Genomic DNA, 19,376 nt, shown 5'->3' with positions numbered 1-19,376 from the left:
GAACATCACTGTACTCAAACATCCTACAGAAGACATGTAAAATTTATATATTTTAAGAAAAGGTTTATTGTCTTACAGTGACATGAGCCGGTATCTGAGGTCCGCCCAGAGCAACGGAATTCTTCTGTCCATTTGGAATGGAGCTTTAAAGCAGAACCACGGCAATCTGGATGGGCTCATCATGGTCTAAGCTTCATTCGAACATAAACAAAGCTCTAGTCCCATGGCTCAATGCAATGAAGAACGAGACTGCTTTGGGAGGCTGGGACATAATCAATGAGATGGAAGGCGAGATGAAGGCAGATCAGTCCAGCTCCAATCTTTGTTTTGACACCCGTTTTATGCAGAGTGCTGGCGCAGGCTTTGCAGGACAGAAATAACCTGTTCAGGGGGTTGCTCAGATAAAGTATCAGGATCCTGTTGTATCCTGACTTCTCCTTGACATTGATCACGCAATAGTGCGTGTATGTTAGCAGTCAGTAGCAGCACGGCTAAGTATAGTGTCAAGACTGCCTTGGCGTCACTCTATAAGAGGGTAAACTGAGCCTGTGCAAATAAGCAAAACAGTAACGGCATTGGAAAAACATTGCCAGTGCCAATCAGCTGAAAGTGACGACTTGGTGCCACCATATAGATGATATACCAAGTATAATTGCTTCGTTTCAATAATAATAAAATGTTTGAATTAGAATGAATAAAGAAGTAAGGATGTGGACGGTAGCTATCATTGTAAGAGAATTTGCTCTATATTCAGTGTGTTCCTTTCATTCATAAGCGCTTCTGGAAATATAAAATTGTGATAAAAATTGATTTTCGGTATAAGCTATGCAGCATCAGCATAAGTGTCAATTAGAAATGATAAAGAAATGTTTGACCTAACATGTCAAATCTATGTTAAATAGTACTAGTAATAGTACTAGTATCCAGTTAATGGTGTGCCGCATCTCCTTCTAATGGGTATTGGTTACAATTTAGTTATATGTTCATCACCAGGCAATAAAATGCCATCAGGTCAGCCGATGCCGGTGCCATGGTCACGGCTTGCTCCTTGAACCAAAGATCGGACTCAGATATGTTTGGTTATCACAATTTGAACAGTGATCATTGTCTTACCAAGGGTGGATGGAAACCAAGGGTACATTTATTGAAAAGTGTCCATGGTTGTACAGGTAGCAGTGACGTAATGTTATTGTACAGGGAAGGTAATTACAAAAACAAGTAGGCCATGAACCATTTGTCCATTTACAACTGGCCACATATAGTTTTATGGACACATGTGACTGTTGCATGGTACTCGAAATCTACTTGGCTCAGGGTTTCTTTGGTTTCATTGTGTTTGCAACTTTGCATGTTACCCATTTAACATTGTTTGGGTATCGCTGGCATGTTGATTGAGGCCTAATAGGCTCATGTATCTAATATATGCCAGTCAGGTGTGTTCCAACTGCCATCATGCTAAACCACACTGCCAGAAGAAGTCACATTGTTTCCATTGTTGTGTTCCAGTGAACATTAATCTTCTGTTCCACTTTCACCTATGACTGGCAACACAAGTACGAAGCCCATTTCCCAATGAAGGTAGGCTGTAGATTATTGCATAGACCCTTAAACCTTAACAACCTTAAGATGACTTCAATCAGGGAGTCTTAAAGTTTCCATAACAGAAACGTGCCCTCTTGCATGTTCACTTGCACCCTGCCTGTGTTCATCGTAATGGGGGGCACGGGTGGCCCAGTCGTCTAAGGCGCCGCGATTCGCTGTGCAGAGTTGCGTCCCTTGGACACGCCAGAAACCTATGATTGTGGGTTCGAATCCCGGTTCGCCCCGATTATGTTTCTAGGTTTGTCAGCCCCATACCCGTGCTCGTTGGTTTCACCGAAGTGGTAAACGTCTGAGACCTGCATCACTTCGGGCTTTCCTCCCACATTAAGCTGACACGCCGTGATATAACTGGAATAATGTTAAAAGCGGCCTTAAAACCCAACTCACTCACTCACTCACTCACTCATCTTAATGTTTTAGGAGTTAGAAAACTTGAACGTCTTATTTGAATTCGAAGCATCTTACTCTTTTTGTAATACCCTTCAATTTAAAACGCTATGTGCTAGGGTCGTCCAGTGCTTAAGGCTTTCGCTAATAACCCAAGCGTACGGGTTCGTTTCCAGTTCCAGTTACATCACGGCATGTCAGCTTAATATGGGAGGAAAGCCCGAAGTGGTGCAAATCTCATATGTTTACCTCTTTGGTGAAACCCACAAACGAGGGTATGGTGCTGACAAACCTGGTAACATAATCACAACAATCCACAATCATAATTTTCTAGTGTGCTCAAGGCTCAGTGAAATTCAGCACCTTAGACGACTGGGCCCTTAATTAAACATGAACTGTCGATCCATTTGATGTACGCATGACTGTCTCTACATATTCCATGTTAAAGTTCAATCTGAGGCTCAATGTATAGGTTTAACAAGTTAACCAACTTGCTTATACTTCTGTTATGGCAACCTCTGCCTACCACTTGGACAAACCACTGGTGATCGTGGAGTTTAACCAGGTTTGTGGTGGAGGCACGGGCATCACACAGCAATTCAATCATGCCTACTACAGCGGGTACACGGGGGTGTGGTCATGGCATGCACAGGCAGATGGATCAAACACAGACATGGATCTGCTCCATTCGCAGATCGCGACCAGCCACAAAGGTCCAGGTTCCGAAGGTATTCGGGAGGAATGCTTTTGATAAAATATTCACTGGTAAGATATGTTATTGATATTCGATACAGAGAACATGTTATTACCCTTCTTTTGGAAAAAAGCATGTTTGGTTTCAGTAGAGCTACATTATGCTTTGTTTACATATATCCAACCGCAGATCGACCTGGAAAACAAAGATAGACAAAATGGGATAGAGATTTTGCTGTTGTTGTTTTTTATTTATTTAATTTTTATTTATACACTGAAAGAGTACCCAGCTGTTTCTATCATTGTACTTGGATTTGTTTGTTTGTTGTTTAACGCGCTCAGCAATATTCCAGCTATATGACGGCGGTCTGTAAATAATGGAGTCTGGACCAGACAATCCAGTGGTCGACACCATGAGCATCGATCCACACATTTGGGACATGATGACATGCATCAACCAAGTCAGCGAGTTTGACCACCCGATCCCGTTAGTTGCATCTTACGACAAGCATAGTCGCCCTTTATGGCAAGAATGGGTTGCTGGAGACCTATTCTACCCCGGATCTTCACGGGTTCATTGTACATGAACAATAGAACCGTGTGACGCGGGACTATGTGGAGAACAATGTTATTCACCATGTTGAAAGTAATAGTTACTTGGTATATTATTTTCCACAATTTTTCCACAATGGAAAGATATTCATGTGATAAATTACTAAATAACTTTCGAATTCTGAACATACATATTGTGAATGGAAGATTTGGAACTATAAAATCGGTGGCTATACGTTTATTGGGCTTTTAGTGAGTGAGTGAGTTGGGTTTAACGCCGCTTTTAACATTATTCGGTAACACCCACGAGCACACGTATGGTGCTGACAAACCTAACTACATAATAGGGGCGAACTGGGATTCGAACCCACAATCATAGGTTTGCAGGCGTGACCAAGGGACGCAAATCTGCACAGCATCGCGGCGCCTTAACCGACTTGGCCACCCGTGCCCCCTATTGGGCATTTAGGGTGTAGTGTGATAGATTATGGTTTAGCATCGAGTGACATGTTCCCCGATGCCATTATCTAAATGCGTCCAGAAGAAACTAAGGATAGCTTATACCTTATTAAGTATTACAAAGTTTGCAATGAATACAGAAAACAGTGTGGAATCAAGAAAGAACAGTTTGCACAATGCAAAAGGAGTGACCTAGAAATTGCAGAAGTGGTAGACTCGAAACGTTTCTGGGACATCATAAAGCGTGTGTGTGGACGACCGCAACGACCCAACCCTATTGATATACAAGACTGGGGGGACTATTTCCCGTCGCTGAATTCAGGATAATCATGGTGAGGTGGATGACATAGTGACATGTCAAGGTTATGTGCAAGAACTGACAATTGACATATTAGAATCCCCAATCACCAGATCAGAACTTTTTGAAAGCATCAGTGCCAAGAAACATAATAAATCAGCTGACCTTGACGACATATATGGAAGCCATTGTACAAACATGGTTTGAGTGCTAAAATGTTATAATCCATGTACAATAATGTAAAGGCATGTGTTCGTTCAAACAACAGAGTATCTGGTATATTTGTTGCTTCATGGGTGTGAGGCAAGGGTGTATGCTTTGTCCCTATTTGTCTTCAGTTTTTTTTATAAACGAATTGGTTACTGAAATGGAAAAAAAATGTCGTTTTGGTGTTAAGTTACATCCGCAGTGTATTTATATCTTTCTACTTCTATTTGCGGAAGACATTATTGAATTTGGCAATACTGTCAACAACGTAGAAATGAAGTTGAATTCTTGCATGAAGTCTGTTGTAAATGGGAAATGCCAGTCAATCTATCGAAAACAAAAATAGTTGTTTTTCAAAAATAGGGGAGGCTTATCACGTTATGAAAAAATGGTATTATGATGGAAATGCGTATGAACTAGTTACTTGATACAGTTATCTTGGCTTGTATTGTAGCAATAGATTACTGAGGTCGAATGCTTAAATAATATTCCAATTCAGGCAAGAAGAGTGTTCATGGTCCTGTTAATTAGTATACATTCTTTGAAACCATCCTCGCCTCATTTTTACTTCAAATGTTTTGAACAAAGATAACACCAATACTTTTATACGGGGCAGAAATTTGGGGGATCAGTGACATAGAACCGAGTCAAGCAGATGTTCTATTCAGTGGCTCGCTGTTTTGAAATGTGCGCGTTTTCTAGGGAAGAAGAAAAGGTAGTGCCCTGGAAATTGTGTAAGTGCACTGCACCTTTCATATTCCAACAACCTCTTAACAACGACAACCTTGTCGTTTTTTACAGGTTGTTGTTTTTATGGGTCACAACTGACGATTTTGATAAATCTTGGTACAAAGGTGTATCTAGGGGCACTATTCAATATGACTCTATTTACGTTACTACCTTGCTTCCATGGAAACGGAAAGGGCACCTGCAGAGCTGATTAATCCATATTCATAGATTACGTTCAAATTTGGTATTTAGATACACTGTATTTCAGGAATAGGTTTTCTTACCATCATGGCAATATAACTGCGGCATCTGATTGGTCGAAAGTTAGTTGTTCGATTTCGTTAAAAGGGATATCTAGATATATTGTTGCACACAAAGCACATTTTATTACAATACCAACGGAATGGGGTCCTCTGATTTGTCGAAATTTAGATAGCTAACCCTATTTAAGACCGTACTATTTTACCATACTAATAAGTGCTTTTTATGAAACAAGGTGTGGATGATCAGCACAACATTCAGTAATATAACCTCATTCAGAAATCCAAGATGGTCTCACAGGCGCCATATTGTAATTTACAGATCTCAAACATCTAAATGAGTAAATATCTAGTTATGAAGTCCTTTTGAAATATCATTTCATTAGATTATTAGTCCATTGTACCCCGCAACGAAGTTAGGGGGTGTAATGGAATCAGCCCGTCTGTCGGTCTGTCCGCAGAAAATAAATTTCCGAATAATTCCTTCCAAACTAATTGACTGATTTCAATTAATCTTTGTACACGTGGCCACTTCAACATGTTGTTGGACACACCAATTTGTTTTTTTTTCATTTGGGCGGAGTTATTGCCTTTTATTACTTCTTCATTTCAAATTGTCTGGACAACTTCTAAACAATTACGCGTACGTCGATTTCTTTCAGATATGTAATTGTGACGAACGGACTGTCGGAGGACCTCCAGGAGATCAGTGAGATGGTTTTTTTTATAATTTATTATTTTTGTTGCATTTTTGCGCATACATATTAGACTTGTCACTACATTTTCTAAAAAAGTAAATGACAGCTTGACCAAAACTTATTAAACATGTTAACATTCGAATTCAAAGTTGCTGCATATTTAGTTAAGTTGTAATAGTCGGAAAGCTCCCGTTGGATGTCTTAGAAATCTGGCTTTTTATGTTGTATTCTTTCATTAAATATATAATATTTTAATATAATTATCATTATAATGAGAGGAGAATTGTTTCTTTGGGTGTAACCCAGGAAAACTATTTCCTCAGATATATTTGTATTTATCTGAGCGTCCGAAGAAAGCCAGACTTTCAATTCGTTCCAAAGAGGGCGAACACAGGAGCATTCCCAAAATAAGTGAAACACAGACTCTTTCTCTTTAGAACAGTAACTGCACAAATCACTATTCACGTATCCCATTTTATAAAGACGTGAATTTGTGGGTAAAATGTGATGTAGGATTTGATACTGAAACCATTGGAATTTGTTGGCATTAGTGCATTTGAAAGGCACTAGGTTATAGCTAGCACGTTGTCTTTCACCTATGTCATGACCAAATATGTGTTCCCATTTCGCGAAATGTTGATTTCCATCCTTATGGTTGTATTTTTAACAGGTGAGATAATTGAAACGGTATCAGTGAATAGGCAATTTTGTTCATATTCACAATATTATGTTCCCGACAGTATTTCTTGATTGATTCTCTGATGCTTAAATAATCTAAGAAGTTAACATCAGTAGAATATATCCTACAAAAATCTCTGTGTGTATAAAATTGCCCTTGGTCATCGATGAAATCATTAACAAATTTTATTCCCTTGTCGTACAATTTTCTCATGAAAATAGTTGTGTGCCCCACCCGGATGTTATCGTTTAACCAAACTGATTGAGACATAATGCCCTTGTTCAGTGAAACATTTTTATTCAATCCCTCTACGAACATCCACCAACACTATACAAGATCTCTATAGAACGGGTTGTGTATACAGGAAAGGATATGTGTCTTATGATCTTTACTCATTATTTCATATACGTTGTGTTTAGTGATAAGTGGGGTATTTAGAAAGAAAAGGTTCCGCCATTTTGACTTCGAGGCGAAGGCGCGTCTTATCATGGTTAGTTTCTGAGAATAAATCATCTCTCTTATTTTAGGACATTTTATGCCACCATCTTCTTTATCACATATAATTTGAGATCTTTTTATCTGGTCTGGTTTGTTACCCCATATGAAACTAAAACATTTTTGGGGGAACCTATCAATAACGGTATCTGGCGGATTCGGAAGTGCTGAGAACAGATGATTGAGTTTCGGTAGTATCAGTGATTTAAGAATTGTATTTTTACCAATTGGGCTTAAACTACGTCCTGACCATATTGCCATTAATGTTTCGCATTGTCTAAGCTTACTTTCATAATTCATTTCAATCATTTCTTCCAAATCCAGAGAAAAATTGATACCAAGCAATTTTAAAGGATTCCTGTTTCCAGTCTAAGTGCCATTCTTGACATAATTTCATTTTTTATCCTTTCTTTGAACCTATCCATATGAGTTTGGTCTTATCTGTGTTCACTTTTAAACCAGAAAAGCGAGCATAGAAATTTAGAGTTTGAAGTACAGCAAAGAGGCATTTTTCAGATCCATCAAGTGTACAAGTGGTATCATCTGCATATTGGGAAAGAAGGTATTCAACGTTACCTATTTTAATACCTTTTATGTCATTGTTATTTCGGATGAGTATAGCCACAATTTCTACACATATTAAAAATAGATAGGGGGATAGTGGATCACCCTGACGACACCCCTTGAAACCTTAAAAAATTGGTATCCAAAACCGTTGACAATAACACATGATTCTATCTCATTATCGAAAGTAGTTATCCATTTCCTAATTGATTCTCCAAAACCAAAGTAAAAAAGAGTTTTTTCAATATAAGACCAATCACCTGTGTCAAAAGCTTTTTCGAAATCAACCATAACCAAAAGACCAGGAATTTGATAGTCTTCGGTATATTCAATAAGGTCATATATCTGTCTTGTTATTTCTCCTATATATCGGCCAGACATAAATCCTTTTTGGTCGTCGTTAATGAGTGTATCCAATACGGATTTTATTCTATGGGAAATAGCTATAGACGCAATTTTATAAAATATAGACAGAAGAGAAAAAGGTCGCCATTTTTTATGAATTGTTTTGGTTTATTTTCTTTTGGAATACATGTTATGATGCCTCGTCTTTGAGATATTGAAAGTTGATCGTTTTTATATGCATAGTTGAGAGATTTAACCAAATATTTTCCAACATCAAACCAAAAGAACTTAACAAATTCAGCTGTTAATCCACTAATTTATTATTAGCCTTAGAATACCTTTTCGCTACCATCGATATACCACCTCTTAATCCTTTCTCAATAAACAAGTGCATATCGTAATCTGTGAGTAGTTTAAGTTCTACACCGGTCTTCTTCAACAATGCATCCCACGATAGTCCGGGACTGGAATAGTACCATGGCGGGTCCAAGCCGTATTGTCTTATACATGTCTTTCTAAATATCTCGAATATATCGGCGAGTAACAGTACATCGGTTTTGAAGTACAGATCGTGATAATCACTAAAATTCTTACAACCTAATTTATCCCAGACCGTCAGAGCGTGTTCATAATCGGCATCGGTTATTTTAGATTCTGTTAAGTTACTATAGAATGATTCAAGGGGTGGTAATTGAGTTTCGTCGAAACTAGACCAATCATCCATATATTCGTAAGGATATACACCTTTTCTCAACAACAAATGACGAGTTAACCATCAGTATATTGATTTGTGATTGCAAACTCATCAGGATTGTTAGCATTAGCTAAATTGTCCAGGGAAGATAACAGAAACTGTACAGAGTCTATGAATCTAAGCCCATTACTTTGCTTTATTCTAGCTTTCCCATCCTTGTCCGTATAATGTATAGTTTTAGTCAACGAGAATGATGTATATTTTTCCATATTATTAGGAATACATGTTAAACCACCGTCGGTCTTTGAGATAGCTTGCATAATGAGATGAGAATCATATCCTCTAAGGTTATGAAACACAACGGGGATGGATATTGTTTGAGAATTCATTATTAGTTTCAAGTTACACTCATTATGCGCGGCTCCCCGATAATTACCCGTGACGTGGCAATGATCTCTTACGGAATCCCCATTCAGAGGTTTATTACAAACATGACAACCAGTTGACTTCTTACAGGGCCTCCAATCATCCCTCGTCATACACATGGGTTTCTTACGCGATAAATTTTCCCTGATTATTCTCTCTTCATTTTGTAGATATTCCTGGAACTTTCCCGCTGCATCGGGACCTCTATAAATCACGGGCGGGTTTGCTTTCCCATCATACCTTACAACTATATATCCAAACCCACAAGTAATATGTTCTTGAGTTTTGTACGTAAAACTACTGTCAGTATTGCATTCAGTATTTTCAATAGGTTTGATAAGCGCTTCGAAGTCGGCGTAAATTACGTACGGTACTGGCATTTGATTACAATAATGTTCAAATTTTAATATATTTTTCCCCTCTATAGGCATATCAATCCTGATAGCATTCTGTCCAACACCTCTGCAGTCTTCTTTATGCGCTTCTTATAGATCTTGTCTGCTGTACCCATGCAGGCATCTTTCGCAGAAATATTTCTTTTCCTTATGGGTTGTTTGATCGTATAATAGCCTGCTTAAAATCTTTATCCATGTATAATGATATTTTCCATCTTTTTCAATCAGAAATGAATTGATTCTGGGAATATGTTCTGGAACGGAGCTTATCCTGTGTACAACAATTCCTTTAGAATGTCTGAAAACATTTATAGCTAAGTTATTTTGCTTTTCCACCTTATCAATTTGTGATATTGGTGTAGGTTCGTCTATGCCATCAAAGTTGAGTCCATCGTTTTGAGGATAGCTAGAAGGTCCATTTGCAATTTTAGAATCTACGGGGAACAATGCAGATCTTATCATCATTCTTAAACAGTCATCGCCTTTATTTTTACATTAATTATGGCTTTTTTCTTTTTATAATACGTGGGTAAATCTATATAAGATCCACCTTTGAAAGGCTTATAATTTGATATATCTAAATATAAACTATCGATTTTATCCACACCCCAACCCGAATCTCTATTAGTCCAGCGTTCTAAAGGATCTTGTATCCTCTGAATTGATGTATCTAATGATGTGTTTATAGTATCAGATTCAGTTATAACTTCTTGATTGCTCCGGAAATAAGGTTCGGTATATTCAGTGCTATCGTCTGCGCTACTTTTACTCAATGACATTTTAATCGTCAGCTGTTTTTTTATACTATGTAAATCATCTAATTCCTCGTTAATTTTACTCGATACGATGGGCTTAACATCATAAACATTCATGTTGGAATTAATATCCATCTTCCAACCTCTTAGATATTTACCAACGCCGGCTGTGGGTACAAATTCAACTCAACATCATCGGATTTATTGTTTTTATCATCGGTTTGTTTATTATCTAGTAAAGCGATCAATTCAGCTTTTCTCATTCGAGAATAACCTCTCAGCCCACTGTTTTTTCGCTTGAACTTTGAGTTCTCTAACAGTCTGGGGTTTGTTGTATTCCAAATTGAGTAAATCGATCAATTCAGCTTTTCTCATTCGAGAATATCCATGTAGACCACGTTGTTTTGCCAAAGCCTTCAACTCTCTCACAAAAACCATTGTGGTTTAATGGTATATGCAAAATGAGTCAAATCTCTAAAGGGTTGTTTTTCATATATCTGAATACGTATTCTCCCCAACCTATTCCTCTCATTGATGTAATCTCTCTTCCTAGGTAAATAATCTGGTTCCTGACCCTATCAGCACCGGGTTTCTTACATAAACAATAACGACCTTTGACCCCTATCCCGCACACAGAACATGTATAGTTAATGTTTCCCTGCCTGATGTAATAAGAGTGGATTCCACAGTAAATACCAACACAACGTCGGTTGCATTGAATTTTTTTCCCCATCAGTGTAAATCTGCACAGATTCATGGTTATACATCTATCATATCATTTGTCTAAATGCAAATCACATCTCAGTCATAGCTGTCATCGCTATTTATAGATTAGTTGATAGGTAATAGATCATAGCTTGTGTGTAGCTAAAAATAGACAACAATCAGCCTGACATAACTTAACAGCCAGTCAGCGCTATTTACAGATTAGCAGTCAGAGTGACATAGTGTGTTTACAGGTCATGGTTTATGCGTAGTTATTGTGTAGCTAAAAATAGCCACACCAGTCAATCCCAACATTATGAATGCTATCTCGCGGTCTTTTTGTTCCTCTGATGGTGTATAAAACTGTTGACGTATAAGACTTATTGTTGGTCTCTGTATTGGGTCAAGTTTTTTTCCATAAATGAGGAAATATTCGTGCATGGCAGATTCAACATCCTTAAACGTTTGAATTGAATGTCCTTGCTTATGTAGTTCTTCATTAATAATGTTCTAATGCTTTATTATGTTATTTACGCTCTCTTCAACTTCTTTAGCGTTTGATTCCCTCAGAGCAGAAAATAAATAATTACTCCCCGAAAAAGCTAGAGCATTAAAAATAGCTCCACCGACAATCATCGCAATTGTTGCAATGTTCAATAATATTGAACTTGTTGTTGTGTAATTGGGGGTGACGTTTTCTCTTCTCCGGTCTTATAAAACAACCATACCACCACTATAGCAACAACTCCTAGTGCCCAAGTTTTAATCAGACGACTATGTTCAATATTTGAATTATGCAGTAGTTTCGCATTCCTCGCTAGTGGACCCTTCCTACCAGCGGCGATTTTTCTGGGGTTCTTAGTAAGTCTGGCTTGTGATTTCGCAATCGCTGGTATTTCCTCATTCACTTGTTGTTGCGTCTCCACAATCTGTGGTGTCACTTGAGTCTCCATAATTATTAAGTGGGCACTTATGTTTAAATTGACAATACCTAGCCGTTATTAAAGCCGTGGTCACCGGAGCTAAGAACATTCTGTATCTATGATAAAATTCACAGCTCACTGGGCTTATAGCATGTTCGATGAATGGGTCTTTCTCAAGAGAATCGCATAAATACGGCCGATGTTCTGCCGGGATAGGGAGAAACGTACTAGCTACGACTGTGTATAGTTGTAACATAGCCGAACCTATTGTTTTAGTCATGGTAGCTCCCAGTCTAGACTCGTAACGTGCGTACAGTTTTTTAATTTCTTCATCATGTTATCAATTTTTTCGATGGTATAATTTTCCCCCAAATATTGGGAACATTTTCCACCGGCTACCAAAGCAGCGAGTCTTTCTCTATGTTTATCTGTATGTTCTTCTGCATGTTGATCAGGTTCTTTGAGCATTTGTTCGATGAGTTCGTCGCATTCAATAATGTAATACCTAAGGAGATATTTAAGTCTAACATAATATAATATGCCATTTCCAATACAGCTCATAATAATAAACTGTTGCGAAAGAATGAGGATTTCAAGCCACATTATTACATAATAACCGCTAATGTTCAATTTATCGTATTTTTATTATATATTGGCTATCTTTTTGCTATTTTTGCTATATTTTTGCTATAATTTTGCTTAGCAGTTGCTATAATTTTGCTTAGCAGTTGCTACATTTGCTATATTTCTGCTATTTCTTGCTTAGCAGTTGCTATTTTTGCTATAATTTTGCTTAGTAGTTGCTATAATTTTGCTTAGCAGTTGCTATAATTTTGCTTAGCAGTTACTACATTTGCTATATTTCTGCTATTTCTTGCTTAGCAGTTGCTATTTTTGCTATACCGGAGAATGCTAAATATGAAAGCATATCTTTCTTTTTGGTGAGTTCTTTACTCGCACTGCAATCGTCTATTATGAAAAAGGTTGATTTTCCTTTGTATTTTTCATGACATACTCGTAAACAGTCTTGTAAACGATCGCCCATAGTCCTAAAGTCGGGCACAGAATAATAATATGATCGAAAACGTCCCGATAATGACTTTCTAAAATATCTAGAATAAAAGCTGTTTTTCCACAACCCGCTTGCCCGCATATGATAGCGCAGTGCGGTTCTTTAGGTAAAAGATTATAGATAGATTGCTTGCACGAATCTTCCATTCTGTATATTAAGTTGCACATCCATAATCACGTACCAATATTTGTTTAATTTACCAGCCGATTCCTGAAGCTTCGTTATCTGTATGGTGGCACCCTCGCTAGCATTTTCTATTCTCCGCCCACTGCCGTGTAGTTGGTCATCGTCCGTTGTTCGCATGTCAAGCCATAGCGCGTACTTCGTGGTGAGGTATTCATCCATCGATACACCCCCGAGAGACAGATCTTTCGCGACCGCGTTAACTTCGGCGCTTCGTTTTACAGAAGGGAGTTTTTTAATCTCATCCCATTGTTGATATGCTAGCATTCCTTGACTATATAGTTGATTCGGCACGCCCTCGATAGTCAATTCTACTTTTGTAATCTTGGGATTGTAGAACTTCTCGGTATATCTTTCAAATGCATCGGAGGGGTCCTTGAACAACATTAAAATACCCTTCAACGATCTCGTGGGGACGTTAAGATTGATATTCCACGTCATATCTGTTTTGCTCCTTATGATCTTTCGGTGTCGAAGCACGCGAATGTACAAAATAGCTAAACTTCCGGTATACTGTTTACGAATTTGTCTGGCTAATTCAGGATCTGTTATCATATCATACTCCAGTGAGATATTTTCAATAGAATAGATAGCATCTTCAGCAGCTCTGATTACTCTACCGTAGTCATTAAAAGTGAGTTCGTATTCTAACCTATCGCCTAGGGATACTTGACTATCTAGTAATTCAAAGTCTGGCGGAATATAGAATCGGTTACCTCATGCGCCAGCAACTGCGAGATCTATTACAACGGTATTATCACCATTATCTGACACGCAGTCTCAATGTCTTCCGATTACAAATACCTTAGTACTGTAAGTTTTCCCGCTCTTTATCCGTTCTCCAGAGATTCATGTAACAGAAATATACATCGCTATCATCAATACTCAAAACCTCATTACCGCTTATTTTAATCGTGATTTCCTTAACGATAGCACTACCTATGTTCTGAACAGGCTCCCTGTTAACGCCGGCAGAAGTCAAACTAATCGTAAATGCTAGTCGGACAGTTCCCGGAACTAACACATCGTGTACGCCGAGATTAGGAAAGCGAACCAGAAGCGTTTGATTCTGATCGATGGTAGTCGGGTTATTATTTATAGTTACAGACTGACGAATTGCTTTGACCCCTAATGGATCCTGAAGTCTACGTTGTGGGTTTAACTTGCGTCCGTATTGCGAAGACATTGTTATGTTGAAATTATGTAACCTTATGTTTAATATAAAAATGGATGATTTTAATCTAGAAAACATAACTGGTACTAGTACAATCGAAGAGGGTACAGATGAAACCAGCTTTGGTGGTATGCATCTTAGCGATGAACTTTTACAATCAACCGTTAATGATTATTACGATACCTTTAAAGATGTTAGCCCAATTGGTCGTGACTATTCAAAGTTTGAGATAGATGGTAAAGGAATATTGCGACTACGTGGCGAACCTGGTATTGACCTTCTTCATTATCGTAATCATAAGCCCAAAGCCTTATCTACGATAGCCGCTAAACACGGAATCAATTTTTTCGTAATGAATTAGGTTTTGTAGACTACTCACGAGAAAACTTTCCGCGAAGACTACTAAGGCTCTTCGGACTGTGCGTACTGAACTCAGATAACATAGTATGGTAACATAGATAAATATAATTTGGAAGAAAGCTCGAAACTGGCCTCGAACTGACTCGGAGAAATCATGGATACCTACAACGATAATTCCACGTTACAGGTACCATCCTCGGAGTTCAATGCAAACAATGCGGGGAGAACTCATCAATAATATAGTCAAGCTATCCGAACTCGACAAGCATATAGCTTATGAGAAAAGAAAACTTGAACAGGCGGGTCATGAATTCAGTAGACGCCGCGTTGCAGAAAGATTGCGTAACTTAGAAGACGGAAGATCGGCCCGCATCGAAGTGTCGTCCAGAAATAGAAAGGCACTTAGTTCACAAATCAGTCGAATTCGAGAAACTATCGATCAAGTCCTCAACGATGATACTACACTGGCCGAAAAAATTAAAACATTGTTCAGAGAACAGGGGATAACCATTGCCAGTATTTTAACCGCATTGGGATTTATTATATTGACTCTGACACTCGCGTTAACCGGTGGCACAGGAGATGGCACACCCCCTAGTGATAAAAATGGTGTAAAAGAGTAGATAAAAAAGCATTTAAAAGCATGCTTTCAGCACTGGGAAAGCTCGCTGGGAAAGCCGCGCCTGCACTTCCCGGTATAATAGAGAGTATAGTTTCCTAGCTCTTGAATTTATTAGCTAAGACTACCACTTGGCTTAGTCAAAACTTGTGGGCACTGATCGTAGCAATTACAGGGCTGTTGTACGTATCCGCTAAAGACTATTTAACCAAATCATGAGTAAACCAGCCGCATCTCCGCCTACTATAAGAGCTGTTTTTTCATCGATATGTTATTGATTTTGAGCTGCAATATGCGGTGGCACTTGTGGTTGTGCGTCAGTAGATGGTTGTGGTGTCTGTGGCTTGACTATTCCCGTTTCACTTGTGTTTGTTTGCGTAATTAATTCGGTGTTAATATCTGAATTTACACCTGGTTTTTGTTGATCGGTAGCAATAACAATTTTATTAATATAACCGATCACTTGACCGATCTTAAGTTCCATATTACTCGGAGACATGTATAGTCCCTGCGCATAAACGTAGTCTACTTTGGATTGAGCGTACTGTAATACATCTTGATAACGTTTTATAGAAGATGGTATGTCAACTGGTGAATTAATAGCATCCTCCACATTTGCGACAAACGCATCGAGCGCCGTCCCAGAACCACGTTCGTGTTTGCGATTGTGCACCAAGAATTGCCCATACATAAGTTCTTATTGATTCATTAACTCTTACAACTCCTGGGTTAGTAAAATTATTGTCTGTGTTATCATTAAGAAATTCATTCCAAGCATTTCCAGGTGGTTGCTCAACCTTTTGGACGGTGAAAGCAACACCACCCTTTATGTTCATACGATCGTCTCTCCACTCGTTACTTGAGAGAGCAAAGCTCGGAAGAAGACGACCCCTTTACAGTAAATCATCGCTGACTTCTTTAACAGGGTGTGCACCAGCGTACGGAATACCTAGACCAAGGTTAACTCCACTCAGACGCCAATCTTTACTCGTAGAAACATTAAATTCCTGACATTCATACGCGAACCTATTGTACGGATTATTTGATGCATTCTATGCTCGATCCTGCGGTAATGAGGCACTAATTTCTTTAAGTAAACGTCTAATCTGATAGTATACATGAAATGATAATACAGACTTATTTAGTTCAAATCCTGGGGCATAAAGAGATACACCACATCCTGTTGTGGCACACCATATGGCAAAGTTTAACTGGTTCTGCCAAAATTGCATCGGATTGTGAAACCATTCGTGCACCATTTTATCGCTAGTTGCCGTGACCCTGTATTTTTCAAAGATATCAGGGAATTTAACAAAAACATTAGCACCAGAGGCACTTACTAAAATCGACTGATTAGTAATGTAAGTTGATTTCATATTTAAGTTATCATATAGTGTCTTTGTATATTTAATATGTATGTTCCACTCCCAGGAATAACAAATGGCCAGTCTATTGAACTGCTTCATACTATCGACAACTCGGATGGACAACTTATGCTCTATGCGATGTAACATATTACCCGCAGGGGACCAATATAAATGCTGCAAGAGGTAATAATGAGATATTGATAATTGAAAACAGTATTATTGGCAAACCCATTATTATACCTGATGGGTATTACAGCATTTGCTCACTCAATGATGAAATTTTTAAGCCTTTGGGAGTTAGTCTCACACAAAATGGGTCGAATCGGATACTGATTATAAGCGCTGGAGAAAAGAGAATACTTTTTGGATGGGGCTTAGCAGTTACACTTGGATTTGTAATAGGAGACGAAATAATAGCAATAATAATACAACCCAACGAAACAGTGCATGGAGTTAATTTACCCGATTTAGTTCCCTATAAAAAGTTGTGCATCCATCTTGATCAGATCAGTACGACGGATAATATTCAACTTGAAAGTCCTTCAACTCTGCTGAGAGCTATTCCAGTCAAAGATGAAAAATACAATAGCGGTAGAATGGAATCTGTCTCATCATTACAATATTAAAAATTACAGCGTGGTATTATTTCAAACTTCAAAAATTCTGTATAAGATTTCTGTAAAACATCAACCTGTACATATAGGATACTTGAGTGTAACACTCCATATTATAAATAATGGTTGATTCATCAGGCCCTGGAACACTCAGACAATGTAATACAATTGCGCTTTCCGATCTCGGAGACTCAGAAGGATTCGGTAAACCCGGTACCGATGGTAAGTTATACGCTTTACACTTACAAGATAATGTATACAAGCGGAAAGAAGTTACATTCACAGGTAATCTAGGAGATTTAAGCGATGTCCACGTTAGTAGACTCCATAAAAACACTTCGTATAATCTTACTCGCAACGATGATAATAAATGGACTATGATCGAAGCAAAAATCAAGTGGCTACTGAATATCTTCATTACCCCACATGTGATGACGGGTAATTTAACTAAGATAAGAAATAGTGGGGTCATACTCCGGGCTTATATCCCATCAAAACGAAAAAGTGTGTTAGTCTCTCCCCTGCCAGAAAACCCAAGTCATATGTTATTTAGTCGTCCGGCATAAAAAAATGTTAGTATAAATTTGGTTACTGAATTCAATGATATTAAAGATAACTTGAGTGCAATACCTAATCTTTCTACGCTTATTATTGAAGTCTTGTTCGGAGATGCACCAGAAGATGCCTTCGAAATATTACAAGGTCTATCAATTAAATCGCTCAAGAAACACCAACGTCAACGTTGCAGTATTATTTATATGGGAGCTTCACCCGTTGCAACCGTTGAGGGGGTCCAAATTATTAAAAATGACAGCATTTCTCTTACTAAGATATTCATGACGTATAATATACATTTGATAAGGTTGATGTATACAGAATAATAAGGTTGATGTATACTCCCAAAACAGTGAAGCAAGACCAATTAAAGACTATTATATGATATAATAATATACACTATGGGTTTATATCCAGCGCTCGAAGAAAAGATGGATACTGTTGATGGATTTCGATTACATCAAATAAGCGACATAAAACATCGAATAGAGAGTTGAGACTTGGATTGTATAAAAAGGATCACAGAGCCGTGAATGCTCTCGACGTAGTTGACACTGCGCTTGTAGCAGCTGGCATGGGAGTTGGTGTAGCAGGTGTTGGTTTATTATCAACTATAATCGCCGCGCCTATCGTACTTGGCATGGAAATAGCCGCGCGAGTCTCAGGAGTCTTAGAGTTACCTGTTTTTGGTAGAAGATTCGTGTTTTCCTTTCTTCAGTCAATGCGTCGCGTAGTTTGATAATTTCTTCTGCGTGAATCGACACATCATGCTCGACAGAGTTTACTTTTTCTGTAATTTCTGCCATTTCCACTTTTATTGAGTCCTTTACCTCCTGCAAATCAGTCTTAATAGATTTTATCAATTCTGTAAGTCTTTTTTCTGCATCCTCTATTGAACTGGTTGATCTCATTGTGCGACCAGTCTCGGACATTTTTGGCATTTAAGTTAATGATATGTATCCAAACGTCAAAAATGACACTCGATTTTTGCAATTTATGCCCACCTTTGACTATCTGGAATAGGTTTTCTTACCATCATGGCAATATAACTGCGGCATCTGATTGGTTGAAAGTTAGTTGTTCGATCGTTAAAAGAGATATCTAGACATATTGTTGCACACAAAGCACATTTTATTACAATACCAACGGAATGGGGTCCTCTGATTGGTCGAAATTTAGATAGCTAACCCTATTTAAGACCATACTATTTTACCATACTAATAAGTGCTTTTTATGAAACAAGGTGTGGATGATCAGCACAACATTCAGTAATATAACCTCATTCAGAAATCCAAGATGGTCTCACAGGCGCCATATTGTAATTTACAGATCTCAAACATCTAAATGAGTAAATATCTAGTTATGAAGTCCTTTTGAAATATCATTTCATTAGATTATTAGTCCATTGTACCCCGCAACGAAGTTAGGGGGTGTAATGGAATCAGCGTGTCAGCCCGTCTGTCCGCAGAAAATAAATTTCCGAATAATTCCTTCCAAACTAATTGACTGATTTCAATTAAACTTTGTATACGTGGCCACTTCAACATGTTGTTGGACACACCAATT

The sequence above is a fragment of the Haliotis rufescens genome, unplaced genomic scaffold (assembly GCF_023055435.1).
Source record: "Haliotis rufescens isolate VD_foot unplaced genomic scaffold, xgHalRufe1.0.p SCAF_3, whole genome shotgun sequence".
Classification (NCBI taxonomy): Eukaryota; Metazoa; Mollusca; class Gastropoda; order Lepetellida; family Haliotidae; genus Haliotis; species Haliotis rufescens.
The sequence above is the reverse complement of the archived record's forward strand: the minus strand, read 5'-3'. Positions refer to the sequence as shown.